A 13,681-nucleotide genomic window follows, 5' to 3' on the forward strand; every position below is an offset into this window, starting at 1 on the left:
TCGGCACTCGTAAAAGTGGTGGTGCACGTGGCCCAGGGGTGCAAATAATGGGTAGAAGAAATCCCGGCACTCACTGGGTATGCTGAATCATAGTAGTTTATTGATCCATATGCAAGGTAATGCAAGATAGCGACTCGCTATCTTGCATTACCTTGCATATGGATCAATAAACTACTATAATTCAGCATACCCAGTGAGTGCCGGGATTTCTTCTACCTATTAAACCAAACAAACCAACTGTACATGTCAGGAAACAAGTCAGGAACATAACAGGAATAGTACAAAGCTACAAACAGATATACCAGGTAGGATATACCATACTAACAGTTCAAGAACCAGGATCAAGATTAACATCAGATATGATAATATGAAAAAGACTACATATAAGGATAAGTATACAGCAGAAAAACCAGGAGATGCAGAGGATGAACAGCTTAACTGAATGTCAGAACACTAAACAGGTCAGGAAATCAAGAACACTGTTCACACTGGACTCCGAACAAGGAACACACTGGACACTCTACTCCAATCATGGATGGACAACAATAAAAAAGCCAAATAGGCTCCTAGCTAGCAGGCACTCCACTGTGGGATCAGGATAGACAGATTAGCCCAAGGCTCAGAACAGGAATCTATCCTAGGAGATTCAGGATCAAACAGGGTCAAAACAGGACTGACAAAGGCACAGTGTGAACAAGGATAGGGTTATGCAAAGCAGAATGAACAATACAAAAATACTAATACCTGACATAGATACTAAAACAAGACAAGCTAAAATCTATATATCAGACAGGACAGATAACTATGGTTAAAGGGGTTCTTAGGTGCTTACACACTGGCGGGGGGATGTTCGTGATAATGCACGTGGCACCCCGTTTGTAATCAGTCCCCGGAGCGTGTTCGCTCCGGGTCTGATTACAGGTGACCACCGGGCCCGCGGCGTGTGACGTCACGCCTCTGCCCCCGTGTGATGTCACGCTCCGCCCCTCAATGCAAGCCCACGGGAGGGGGCGTGATAACTGTCACGCCCCCTCCCGTAGGCTTGCGTTGAGGGGCGGCGCGTGACGTCAAACGGGCCGGAGGCGTGACGTCCTGGTGGTCGCCTGTAATCAGACACGGAGGGATCACGCTCCAGGGACTGATTACAAACGAGGTGCCGCGTGCATGATCCCGGGTGTTGGCGGGACTCCCGCGATCAGGCATCTTATCCCCCATCTTAACCCCTTTAAAACTCAGGATACATGTGCTAAGACAGACATAGTGAACATAATGCAAACATGGTCAGAGTAACAGGTGTAATTGCCAGCCCAGAGCAGCACCTGAAGAGGCCTAATATACATTCCCAGTGCTGAAGGGCTGGAAGATTAACTCTTCCCAAACCAGGGAGAATAAACACAGAAATTGTTCAGACATAAACACTGTCTGAACAGGACCCAAAGCAGAAAAAATGCAAAAACAGAGAAACGGACATTAAATGTTGATTCTCATACAAGAAGGAAAAAGAAAGCAGGAGCCAGCGCTCGTTCTTCAGATTTATTCAGAGGTAGGCAGGAAGCAGGGTAATACACATACCGGCACACCGGACAAAAAGTGTGACGCGTTTCGGGTCACGTGACCCTTTGTCAAACAGATAACTGGGTGGATAGAAACCACCTATTTATATGGTGGTTCACAGGTGCAGCTTGACTGGCTAGCAGAATCAAGTTCCATTAACCCTCAAAGACGCGAACACTGTGAAGGACACCTAACAATAAAAAGTATTTATACATGCACAGGTACAGAAACATGTAATAGTATATAAAAAAAGGTTATAAATAATCAGTTAATACACTAAAACTTCGAATCAAAAAATGATAGATAACTTGTAGAAGTGGTATACTGATACAGAGAACAAAGGTGGTGCAACTTCAATCATAATATAAAATAATGTCTGATCTTAAAGGGGTTCTCCCTTGTTTATACTGTTTTTTGTTATTATGTTTGTGTGTTATGTGTGTATAAGTATGTGTTTTTTCATGTGTGTTGTGATTATGTATATATGTATTTTCTTACCTTTTGTGAAGATCCGGAAGCTGGCCCCTTTTTCTTCCAGTGGCTTGCAGTGCACCTCGGCCTCCGCCATGTTGTGTTCGGTAAGTGGGATGTCGGGGGGTGTGTTCTTGCTTCTGTCCTTCCTATCTTCTGACGTCCGAGGCAAATCTTTTCTTCCTGTTTCTTCCGTGGCTCAGCGACGAATCTGCGACCTCTTCCGGCGCATGCGCAGGTAGTTTTTTTTTTTTCACCAATAAAGTTTTTTTGTCTAATTGACAAACTACCTGTGCATGCGCCGGAAGAGGTCGCAGATTCGCCACGGAAGAAACAGGAAGAAAAGATTTGCCTCGGACTTCAGAAGATAGGAAGGACAGAAGCAAGAACACACCCCCCGACATCCCACTTACCGAACACAACATGGCGGAGGCCGAGGTGCACTGCAAGCCACTGGAAGAAAAAGGGGACAGCTTCCGGATCTTCACAAAAGGTAAGAAAATACATATATACATAATCACAACACACATACTTATACACACATAACACACAAACATAATAACAAAAAACAGTATAAACAAGGGAGAACCCCTTTAAATTCAGACGATGCGGGTGATAGCTGCGTAAATTGTATATCCAAAGATTTCTCGGTTGCGAAGGGTTTTAACCTGATCACCACCTCGTTTCTGTTTGTGTACCATTTCTATACCATGAAAAGAAAATTAGGATACATCACTGTTATGTTGATCACGAAAATGCTTTGAAGCGTTGGATATGTTCACATGATGGGGGTTTAAGATACGTCTGATGTGCTCCTGAATTCTAAGCTTGAGCGGACATTTTGTGCTCCCTATATAGGAGAGTTGACATGTTTTACAACAAATTCTGTACACTACAAATGTAGTTTGGCAGTGATGTAAGACTTTATGGGCAATACGTGTTGAGCAGACAGTCCAGGTGTATACTTACACTTCTGGGCATGTTTACAAACAACCGCAAGGGTAAAAACCTTTCACCTTAAGCCAATTGTCAGACCGTGGGCACAAATTGGGCAACATGCTAGGAGATAGCATACTGCCCAATGTAGGCGTTCCTCTAGAGGAAAAATTGCATCCATTTTTAAGAATCTTGGCCATTATGGATATTTTTCCATTTAAAGTCCTGAATTAAAATCATTCACACTGGAGGCTTTGCATTACATTTTATCGCATAATTTTTTCATATTTGAGGATCAATTTTTCATACAGAAAACGGGAGCTTCAATGGGAGCCAAGTCCTCTCCATCTGCAGCTAACCTTTACATTTTCTGGTGGGAACTTCAATACATTTTTTGTGAGGAAAATCCTTTTTCTTTACAGACATTGTGTGGTACGGTCGCTTTGTGGATGATGTCATCATCATTTGATCGTCCACACAGGACCGCGCACACAAGTTCATTGATTATATTAAAAACAACTTTCATAATTTCTTTTTTTTTTACTTCTTCCTGGCATGAAACAAAGGTTCCATTTTTGGATATCTTTCTTTCTGCGGAAAATAATCTCATCCATACTTGTACATATAGAAAACCCAACGCTGGCAACAGTTTGTTGCGAGCTGAATCATGTCATCCTCAACACACTATAAAATCAGTTCCTGTAGGTGAATTTACAAGAGCTAAACGTAATTGTTCTTCCACTCATCCATTTAGCTTGGAATCTAAGGTGGTCGCCTCGAGGTTGAGAGACAGAGGATATCCATGGTGGACTATACATCGGGCCCGATCTATAGTCAGCGGTAAAGAAAGGAATTCCTTGCTGATATCCAAACTGCAACGTGTGAATGCACTTGATAGTGCATCTAAAGTTTGTTTTGTTACTACCTATAGCAACCAATACCATCAAATTGTACAAACTATAAAAAAATATCTTCCCATTTTAGATCAAGACCCAGCTAAGGCAAAGATTCTTAAAAATGGATGCAATTTTTCCTCTAGAAGAGCCCCTACATTGGGCAGTATGCTATCTCCTAGCATGTTGCCCAATTTGTGCCCACGGTCTGACCATTGGCTTAAGGTGAAAGGCTTTTACCCTTGCGGCCATCCGAGATGTGTAGTTTGTAAACATGCCCAGAAGTGTAAGTATACACCTAGACTGTCTGCTCAACACGTATTGCCCATAAAGTCTTACATCAACTGCCAAACTACATTTGTAGTGTACAGAATTTGTTGTAAAACATGTCAACTCTCCTATATAGGGAGCACAAAACGTCCGCTCAAGCTTAGAATTCAGGAACACATCAGACGTATCTTAAACCCCCATCATGTGAACATATCCAACGCTTCAAAGCATTTTCGTGATCAACATAACAGTGATGTATCCCAATTTTCTCTTCATGGTATAGAAATGGTACACAAACAGAAACGACGTGGTGATCGGGTTAAAACCCTTCGCAACCGAGAAATCTTTTGGATCTACAATTTACGCAACTATCACCCGCATGGTCTGAATTTAAGATCAGACATTATTTTATATTATGATTAAAGTTGCACCACCTTTGTTCTCTGTTTCAGTATACCACATCTACAAGTTATCTATCATTTTTTGATTCGAAGTTTAACTTCTGTTTTAGTGTATTAACTGATTATTTATAACCTTTTTTTATACACTATTTCATGTTTCTGTACCTGTGCATGTATAAATACTTTTTATTGTTAGGTGTCCTTCACAGTGTTCGCGTCTTTGAGGGTTAATGGAACTTGATTCCGCTAGCCAGTCAAGCCGCACCTGTGAACCACCATATAAATAGGTGGTTTCTATCCACCCAGTTATCTGTTTGACAAAGGGTCACGTGACCCGAAACGCGTCACACTTTTTGTCCGGTGTGCCGGTATGTGTATTACCCTGCTTCCTGCCTACCTCTGAATAAATCTGAAGACCAAGCGCTGGCTCCTGCTTTCTTTTTCCTGCTTGCTTGAGGAAATTGCCGTGCGCGTGGGATAGGAGTAGCTGACCGTCTCCTGCATTTGTCTTTGTTGATTCTCATACTACCTGTTAGAATTTATTGACCTTATGTACTGTGTGTGCGATAAAGTTTATCATGCCATTGTGGGCCATTAGAACAAATTCTTCTGAATCCCAGTCAAAGACTTTGTCCACCTGTTGCATTAGCTAAAATAATTCTAGGTATGCACATGGCTATGGAGTCAACTTAAAGATAAGTCAGCTAAGATATACATAAAGTGAAAAGTCACAATTTTTGGAGCAACCCAGAGACTTGCAGAAAGATTTGCGACAATTTAGTTTGTACAGCATTGATAAATTCCCTTCTTTGTTTTAAAGGGGTATTCCCACAAAACACAGTCATGCCCCATTGTACCACTTTAACCTCTTAAGGACCCAGGGCGTATGGATAAGCCCTCACACCCTGGGCCTTAAGGACCCAGTGCGTATCCATACGCCCTGGTGTTTTCCGGTCTCTGCCGCGCGCCAGGCAGAGATCGGAACCGGATGCCTGCTGAAATGCTTCAGCAGGCATCCAGGGCAAACGCCGAGGGGGGCCATGTAGGCCCCCCATGTCGGCGATCACCGCAAATCGCAAGGGAAATGGCCCTTGCGATCTGCGGCGATGCCATTCTGATCGGGTCTCTGGGACCCGATCGCCCGGTAATTTTGCATGATCCCGGCTGTCACAGACAGCCAGGACCATGCTAACGTATAGGAGCAAGGTGGCAAGATGGCCACCTCCTCTGATCCCCTACGATTCTTCGGTTAGTTAACCGACCAATCGCGCGGGGGGGGGGGGGGGGGCGGTTACTTCCTCCTGTCCTGCCTGGCCCCTGGAAGTCCGGAGAAGACGGGAGGAAGACCGGAGGACGTTGCGGGGGATGGGGGAGTGCTGGGGACAGGCCCCGGTACTTACCTCGTCCCTGAAGAGGCTTAAAAGATGTTGCCGAACTACTACTTCCAGCATGCTTGAGAATGTTTGGGAGTAGTGGTTTTGCAACAACTGGAGGCACACTGGTTGGGAAACATTGTCTGTTTCCTAACTCAGTGTTTCCCAACCCGTGTGCCTCCAGCTGTTGCAAAACTATAACTACCAGCATGCACTGATAGACTGTGCATGCTGGGAGTTGTAGTTTTGCAACAGCTGGAGGTCCCGTCCCCCCCTGTGAATGTACAGGGTACATTCACATGGGCAGGGGCTTACAGTGAGTATCAGGCTGCAAGTTTGCGATGCAGCTAATTTTGCGCGGCAGCTCAAACTCGCAGCGGGAAACTGGCTGTAACCCCCCGCCCATGTGACTGTACCCTAAAAACACTACACTACACTACACTAACACAAAATAAAATAAAAAGTAAAAAATACTACATATACACATACCCCTACACAGCCCCCCTCCCCAATAAAAATTAAAAACGTCTGGTACGCCACTGTTTCAAAAATGGAGCCTCCAGCTGTTGCAAAACAACAACTCCCAGTATTGCTGGACAGCCGTTGACTGTCCAGGCATGCTGGGAGTTTTGCAACAGCTGGAGGCACCCTGTTTGGGAATCACTGGCGTAGAATACCTCTATGTCCACCCCTATGCAAATCCCTAATTCAGGCCTCAAATGCGCATGGCGCTCTCACTTTGGAGCCCTGTCGTATTTCAAGGCAACAGTTTAGGGTCACATATGGGGTATCGCCGTACTCGGGAGAAATTGCCTAACAAATTTTGGGGGGCTTTTTCTCCTTTCACCCCTTATGAAAATGTGAAGTTGGGGTCTACACCAGCATGTTAGTGTAAAAAAATAAATTGTTCACACTAACATGCTGGTGTTGCCTTTTGTTGCCTTTTGACAAGAGGTAAAAGGGAAACAAGCCCCCCAAAATTTGTAATGCAATTTCTCCCGACTACGGAGATACCCCATCTGTGGGCACAAAGTGCTCTGGGGGCGCACAACAAGGCCCAGAAGGGAAAGTGCGCCATGTGCATTTGAGGTGAATTGCACAGGGGTGGCTGATTGTTACAGCGGTTTTGACAAACGCAAAAAAAAAAAAAAAAAAAAAAACACAACATGTGACCCCATTTCGGAAACTACACCCCTCACGGAATGTAATGAGGGGTGCAGTGAGAATTTACACCCCACTGGTGTCTGACAGATCTTTGGAACAGTGGGCTGTGCAAATTAAAAATTTTGTACAGCCCACTGTTCCAAAGATCTGACAGACACCAGTGGGGGTAAATGCTCACTGTACCCCTTGTTACGTTCCTCAAGGGGTCTAGTTTCCAAAATGGTATGCCATGTGTTTTTTTTTTTTTGCTGTTCTGGCCCCATAGGGGCTTCCTAAATGCGACATGCCCCCCGAGCAAAATTTGCTCTCAAAAAGCCAAATATGACTCCTTCTCTTCTGAGCAGTGGCATTGCGACCCGGGTGACACCAACCTAATGGGGTGACACCAAGACGCTCCGCAGCACCCCCCCATCTGTGCCCGACCGGCCTCCCATCCGTCCATCCATCAGCACCCCCCCCCCTGCGCTGTGTGTGCGGTGCGCCCGTCCGTCAGCAACCCCCCTCTTTCACCTTCACTGTGCGCCCGTCCATCATCACACCCCCCCTCACATTCACCAGCACTGTGCCCGGCCTCCGCTCCCACGTCTGCGCCGGCCTGACGTCACACCGCATGGCCGCGCAGGAGGACGTCAGTTACGTCACTCGCACGGCGCCCGGTGAGAAGGAGCGCTGCGCTGGATGGGTGAGTGTGTATGTCTGTCTCTCTGTCTGTCTGTCTCTATCTATGCTTGTGTGTGTGAGACTGTGTGTGTGTGACTGTGTGTATGTGACTGTGTGTGTTTGTGTGACTCTCTGAGTGTGTGTGTGACTCTGTGTGTGTGTGACTCTGTGTGTGTGTGTCTGTCTGTGAGTGTGTGTGTGTTTGTCTCTCTGTGTTGTATGTGTTTTTTTTTTTCGTGTGTGTGTGTGTGTGGGGGGGGATGGGGGGCGGGGGGGGTTTGGGGTTTAACCAGCGATCTATTGTGGGGAGACTTTGACCCATTGTGGGGAACCTGCAAGGGAACCTGCGGCCTAATGTGGGGAAACTACTACCAAATGTGCGGAGTCTATGCTACCTTAATGTGGAGAGTCTACCAAATGTGGGGAGTCTATGCTACCTTATGTGGGGAATCTGTGCTACCGAATGTGGGGAATCTGTGCTACCTAATGTGGGGAAATTTCTACCTAATGTGGGGAATCTGTGCTACCTACTGTGGGGAAATTGCTACCTAATGTGGGGTAACTGGTACCTACCTAATGTGGGGGAACTGGTACCAAACGTGGGGAATCTATGCTGCCTAATATGGGGAATAGATGCTACCTAATGTGGGGAAACTGCGTCCTATCTAATGTGGAGGAACTGCTGCCTACCTAATGCTCCCCCCCCTGGCAGTAGCACCCTCATCATCCACCAGCAACACCCCCCCCCCCAGCAGCACCTCCATCAGCAGATCCTGATGGTGGATGATGGAGGTGCTCCTGCCAGGAGGATGATCCTGCCGATGGATGATGGGGGTGATAATGCCAGGGGGGATGGCCAGTAGCACCCTCATCATCCTCCAGCAACACCCCCCCCAGTAGTAGCACCACCATCATCCACTAGCAACACCACCAATACCCCCCTCCCGTGGTAATAGCATCAGCTAACGGATGTTGAGGGGTGTTACTGCGGTTGTGGTATTATATTCAGAGGGTGCACTGTATGGCAACGTTAAATTCAGAGGGCGCAGTTTGTGGTAGTATTATATTCAGACGGCGCAGTTTGTGGCAGTATTATATTCAGAGGGCGCAGTGTGTGGTAGTATTATATTCAGAGGGCGCAGTTTGTGGTAGTATTATATTCAGAGGGAGTGCAGTTTGTGGTAGTATTGCGATCTGCGGCGATACCGGGCTGATCGGGTCTCTGGGACCCGACCGCCCGGTAATTTCGCATGATCCCGGCTGTCACAGACAGCCAGGACCATGCTAAGGTATAGGAGCGAGGTGGCAAGCCTGCCACCTCCTCCTATACCCTGCGATCTGTCGGTTAGTTAACAGACCAATCGCAGGAGGGGGGGTGGTTACTTCCTCCCGTCCTGCCCGGCCCCTGAAAGTCCGGAGAGGACGGGAGGAAGACCGTAGGACGCGGCGGGGGACGGGGGAGTGCTGGGGACCAGCCCCGGTACTTACCTCGTCCCTGAAGACCCGGATCCAGACGATGAAGATGGCGGCGGCGGCAGGTGAGTATATCTTCAGCCGCGGTCGGGCCCTTTACAGCAATGCACGTCGTCGTAAAGCGACATGCATTGCTGTAATAGGACCCTGTAAACTACAACTCCCAGCATGCCCAGATAGCTCCTGGCGTCTGGGCATGCTGGGAGTTGCAGTTTTGCAACATCTGGAGGTCCACAGTTTTTGGACCACTGTGCCCTTCCAGATGTTGCAAAACTACACATCCTCAGCATGCCCTTACTGTTCAGGCATGCTGGGAGTTGTAGTGCTGTAACACCTGGCCCTTCAGATGTTGCAGAACTACAACTCCCAGCATGCCTGGACAGTTTTGGCATACTGGGGGTTGTAGTTTTGCAACATCTGGAAGGGCACAGATTGGGAACCACTGTATTAGTGGTCTGCAAACTGTAGTCCTCCAGATGTTGCAAAACTACAACTCCAAGCATGCTGGGAGTTGTAGTTCGGCAACATCTGGTTCTAAAGATGTTGCCGAACTACTACTCCCAGCATGCCTGAGAATGTTTGAGAGTTGTGGTTTTGCAACAGCTGGAGGCACACTGGTTGGGAAACATTGTTTCCTAACTCAGTGTTTCCCAACCCGTGTGCCCCCAGCTGTTGCAAAACCACAACTCCCAAACATTCTCAGGCATGCTGGGAGTAGTAGTTTTGCAACAGCTGGAGGTCCCCCCCCTGTGAATGTACAGGGTACATTCACATGGGCAGGGGGCTTACAGTGAGTATCGGGCTGCAAGTTTGCAATGCAGCAAATTTTGCGCGGCAGCTCAAACTCGCTGTAATCCCGTTTGACTGTACGTGTGACTGTACCCTAAAAACACTACACTTACACAAAATAAAATAAAAAGTAAAAAACACTACATATACACATACCCCTACACAGCCCCCCTTCCCTCCCCAATAAAAATGAAAAACGCCTGGTATGCCACTCTTTCCAAAATGGAGCCTCCAGCTGTTGCAAAACAACAACTCCCAGTATTGCCGGCCAGCCGTTGACTGTCCAGGCATGCTGGGAGTTTTGCAACAGCTGGAGGCACCCTGTTTGGGAATCACTGGCGTAGAATACCCCTATGTCCACCCCTATGCAAATCCCTAATTCAGGCCTCAAATGCACATGGCGCTCTCACTTTGGAGCCCTGTCGTATTTCAAGGCAACAGTTTAGGGCCACATATGGGGTATCACCGTACTCGGGAGAAATTGACTAAAAAATCTTGGGGGTCTTTTTCTCCTTTCACCCCTTATGAAAAGGTGAAGTTGGGGTCTACACCAGCATGTTAGTGTAAAAAAATAAACTTTTTACACTAACATGCTGGTGTTGCCCTATACTTTTCCTTTTGACAAGAGGTAAAGGGGAAAAAAGCCCCCCAAAATTTGTAACGCAATTTCTCCCCAGTACGGAGATAGCACATATGTAGGCGTAAAGTGTTCTGGGGGCGCACAACAAGGCTCAGAAGGGAGAGTGCACCATGTACATTTGAGGTGATTTGCACAGGGGTGGCTGATTGTTACAGCGGTTTTGACAAACGCAAAAAAAACAAAACCCCACATGTGACCCCATTTCGGAAACTACACCCCTCACGGAATGTAATGAGGGGTGCAGTGAGAATTTACACCCCACAGGTGTCTGACAGATCTTTGGAAGAGTGGGCTGTGCAAATTAAAAATGTTGTACAGCCCACTGTTCCAAAGATATGACAGACACCAGTGGGGGGTAAATGCTCACTTTACGCCTTCTTACGTTCCTCAAGGGGTCTAGTTTACAAACTGGTATGCCATGTAGGGGTTATTTTGCTGTCCTGGCACCATATGGGCTTCCTAAATGCGACATGCCCCCCGAGCAAAATTTGCTCTCAAAAAGCCAAATATGACTCCTTCTCTTCTGAGCATTGTAGTTCGCCCGTAGTGCACTTCAGGTCAACTTATGGGGTACCTCCATACTCAGAAGAGATGTGGTTACAAATTTCGGGGGGTATTTTCTGCTATTAACCCTTGCAAAAATGTGAAATTTGGGGGGGAAACACACCTTTTAGTGATTTTTTTATTTTTTTTACGTATGCAAAAGTCGTGAAACCCCTGTGGGGTATTAAGGCTCACTTTATTTCTTGTTACGTTCCACAAGGGGTCTAGTTTCCAAAATGGTATGCCATGTGTTTTTTTTTTTGCTGTCCTGGCACCATAGGGGCTTCCTAAATGCGACATGCCCCCGAGCAAAATTTGCTCTCAAAAAGCCAAATATGACTCCTTCCCTTCTGAGCATTGTAGTTCACCCATAGTACACATCAGGTCAACTTATGGGGTACCTTCATACTCAGAAGAGATGGGGTTACAATGTTTGAGGGGTATTTTCTGCTATTAACCCTTGCAAAAATGTGAAATTTCGGGGGAAACACACATTTTAGTGAAATTTTATTTTTATATTTTTACATATGCAAAAATCGTAAAACTCCTGTGGGGTATTAAGGCTCACTTTATTCCTTGTTACGTACCTCAAGGGGTCTAGTTTCCAAAATGGTATGCCATGTGAGGGATTTTTGCTGTTCTGGCACCATAGGGGCTACCTAAATGCAACATGCCCCCCAAAAACCATTTTAAAAAAACGTACTCTCCAAAATCCCCTTGTCGCTCCTTCGCTTCTGAGCCCTCTACTGCACCCGCCGAACACTTTACATAGACATATGAGGTATGTGCTTACTCGAGAGAAATTGGGCTACAAATATAAGTATACATTTTCTCCTTTTTCCCCTTGTAAAAATTCAAAAATTGGGTCTACAAGAACATGCGAGTGTAAAAAATGGAGATTGTGAATTTTCTCCTTCACTTTGCTGTTATTCCTGTGAAACACCTAAAGGGTTAAAACGCGGACTGAATGTCATTTTGAAAACTTTGGGGGGGTGCAGTTTTTATAATGGGGTCATTTGTGGGGTATTTCTAATAGAAGACCCTTCAAATCCACTTCAAACCTGAACTGGTCCATGAAAAATTGTGAGTTTGGAAATTTTGTGAAAAATTGGAAAATTGCTGCTGAACTTTGAAGCCCTCTGGTGTCTTCCAAAAGTAAAAACACGTAAATTTTATGATGCAAACATAAAGTAGACATATTTTATATGTGAATAAAAAAATAAATTATTTGGAATATCCATTTTCCTTACAAGCAGAGAGCTTCAAAGTTAGAAAAATGCCAAATTTTCTAATATTTCATAAAATTTTGGGATTTTTCACCAAGAAAGGATGCTAGATACCACAAAATTTTACCACTATGTTAAAGTAGAATATGTCACGAAAAAACAATCTTGGAATCAGAATGATAACTAAAAGCATTCCAGAGTTATTAATGTTTAAAGTGACAGTGGTCAGAATTGCAAAAAATGGCCAGGTCCTGAGGTGTAAAATGGCTGGGTCTTTAAGGGGTTAATAAAGGTAATTTAACCCCTTCCTTAATAAAAGTTTGAATCATCCCCCTTTTCCCATAAAAAACAACCAGTGTAAATAAAAATAAACATGTGTGGTATTGCCGCGTGCATAAATGTCCAAACTATAAAAATATCATATAATTTCTTTCAGCGTCTTTCGATTCTGGAAAGGCTTATAGAACTATAAACCTCTATCGATCTGCTATTTCTGCCGAACATGATCATATTTATTCCCTTCATTGGCAAACATCCTCTTGAATGCAGTTTACTGAAAGGAATTTACTTTAGGAGACCTCTTCATCCGAAATGCGATTCCACCTGGGAAGTTTTCTCAACCTGTTTTCCTCTTGGGAAGGCAATGAATTTGTTTCCTTAAAACTCTAATCTATTAAACTTACCATTCTTATCTGTCTTATTTCAATCAAGAGAGTTGCTTTAGACATTTCACGCAGATGTTTTTCTCCACATGGAGTTCTTTTCACAATTTCTCATTGTACCAAAACAAACATTCACTCAGTTTTCTACCCATCTTTTACTCTTCATCCCAAATTTTGTGTAGCAGATGTCTTCAGTCTTATGAACTCAAGACAATATTCCTTCACAATCAATCTTTTCCTCAATTACTCAATTCTTACTGCAAACCCCATCGTCCTATCTGCTACCTTAGCGAGATGGGTCAGACAAGCCATGAGTATGGCTGGAATTGACGTCTCCAAATTTGGTGCCCACTCCACTCGAGAAGCAATGTTCACAAAAATTATTCAAGCAAGAGGTTCACTCAACAATCTTCTCAAGGTTGGTCGTCTGAATCCACATTCAAGACTTTTTATTTAAGACCAGACAGTCATGTTTCTATGTCTATCCTTTAATGTATTTATGATAATTAGTGATGAGCGAACTTTAGAAAAATTCGATTAGGCCGATTAGCCAAATTTTTCGTAAAAATTTTTTTGATCTGAATTTATTTGCGGCAAATCTATATTAAAATTGGCTATTTCTGGCC

The sequence above is a fragment of the Hyla sarda genome, chromosome 5 (assembly GCF_029499605.1).
Source record: "Hyla sarda isolate aHylSar1 chromosome 5, aHylSar1.hap1, whole genome shotgun sequence".
Lineage (NCBI taxonomy): Eukaryota > Metazoa > Chordata > Amphibia > Anura > Hylidae > Hyla > Hyla sarda.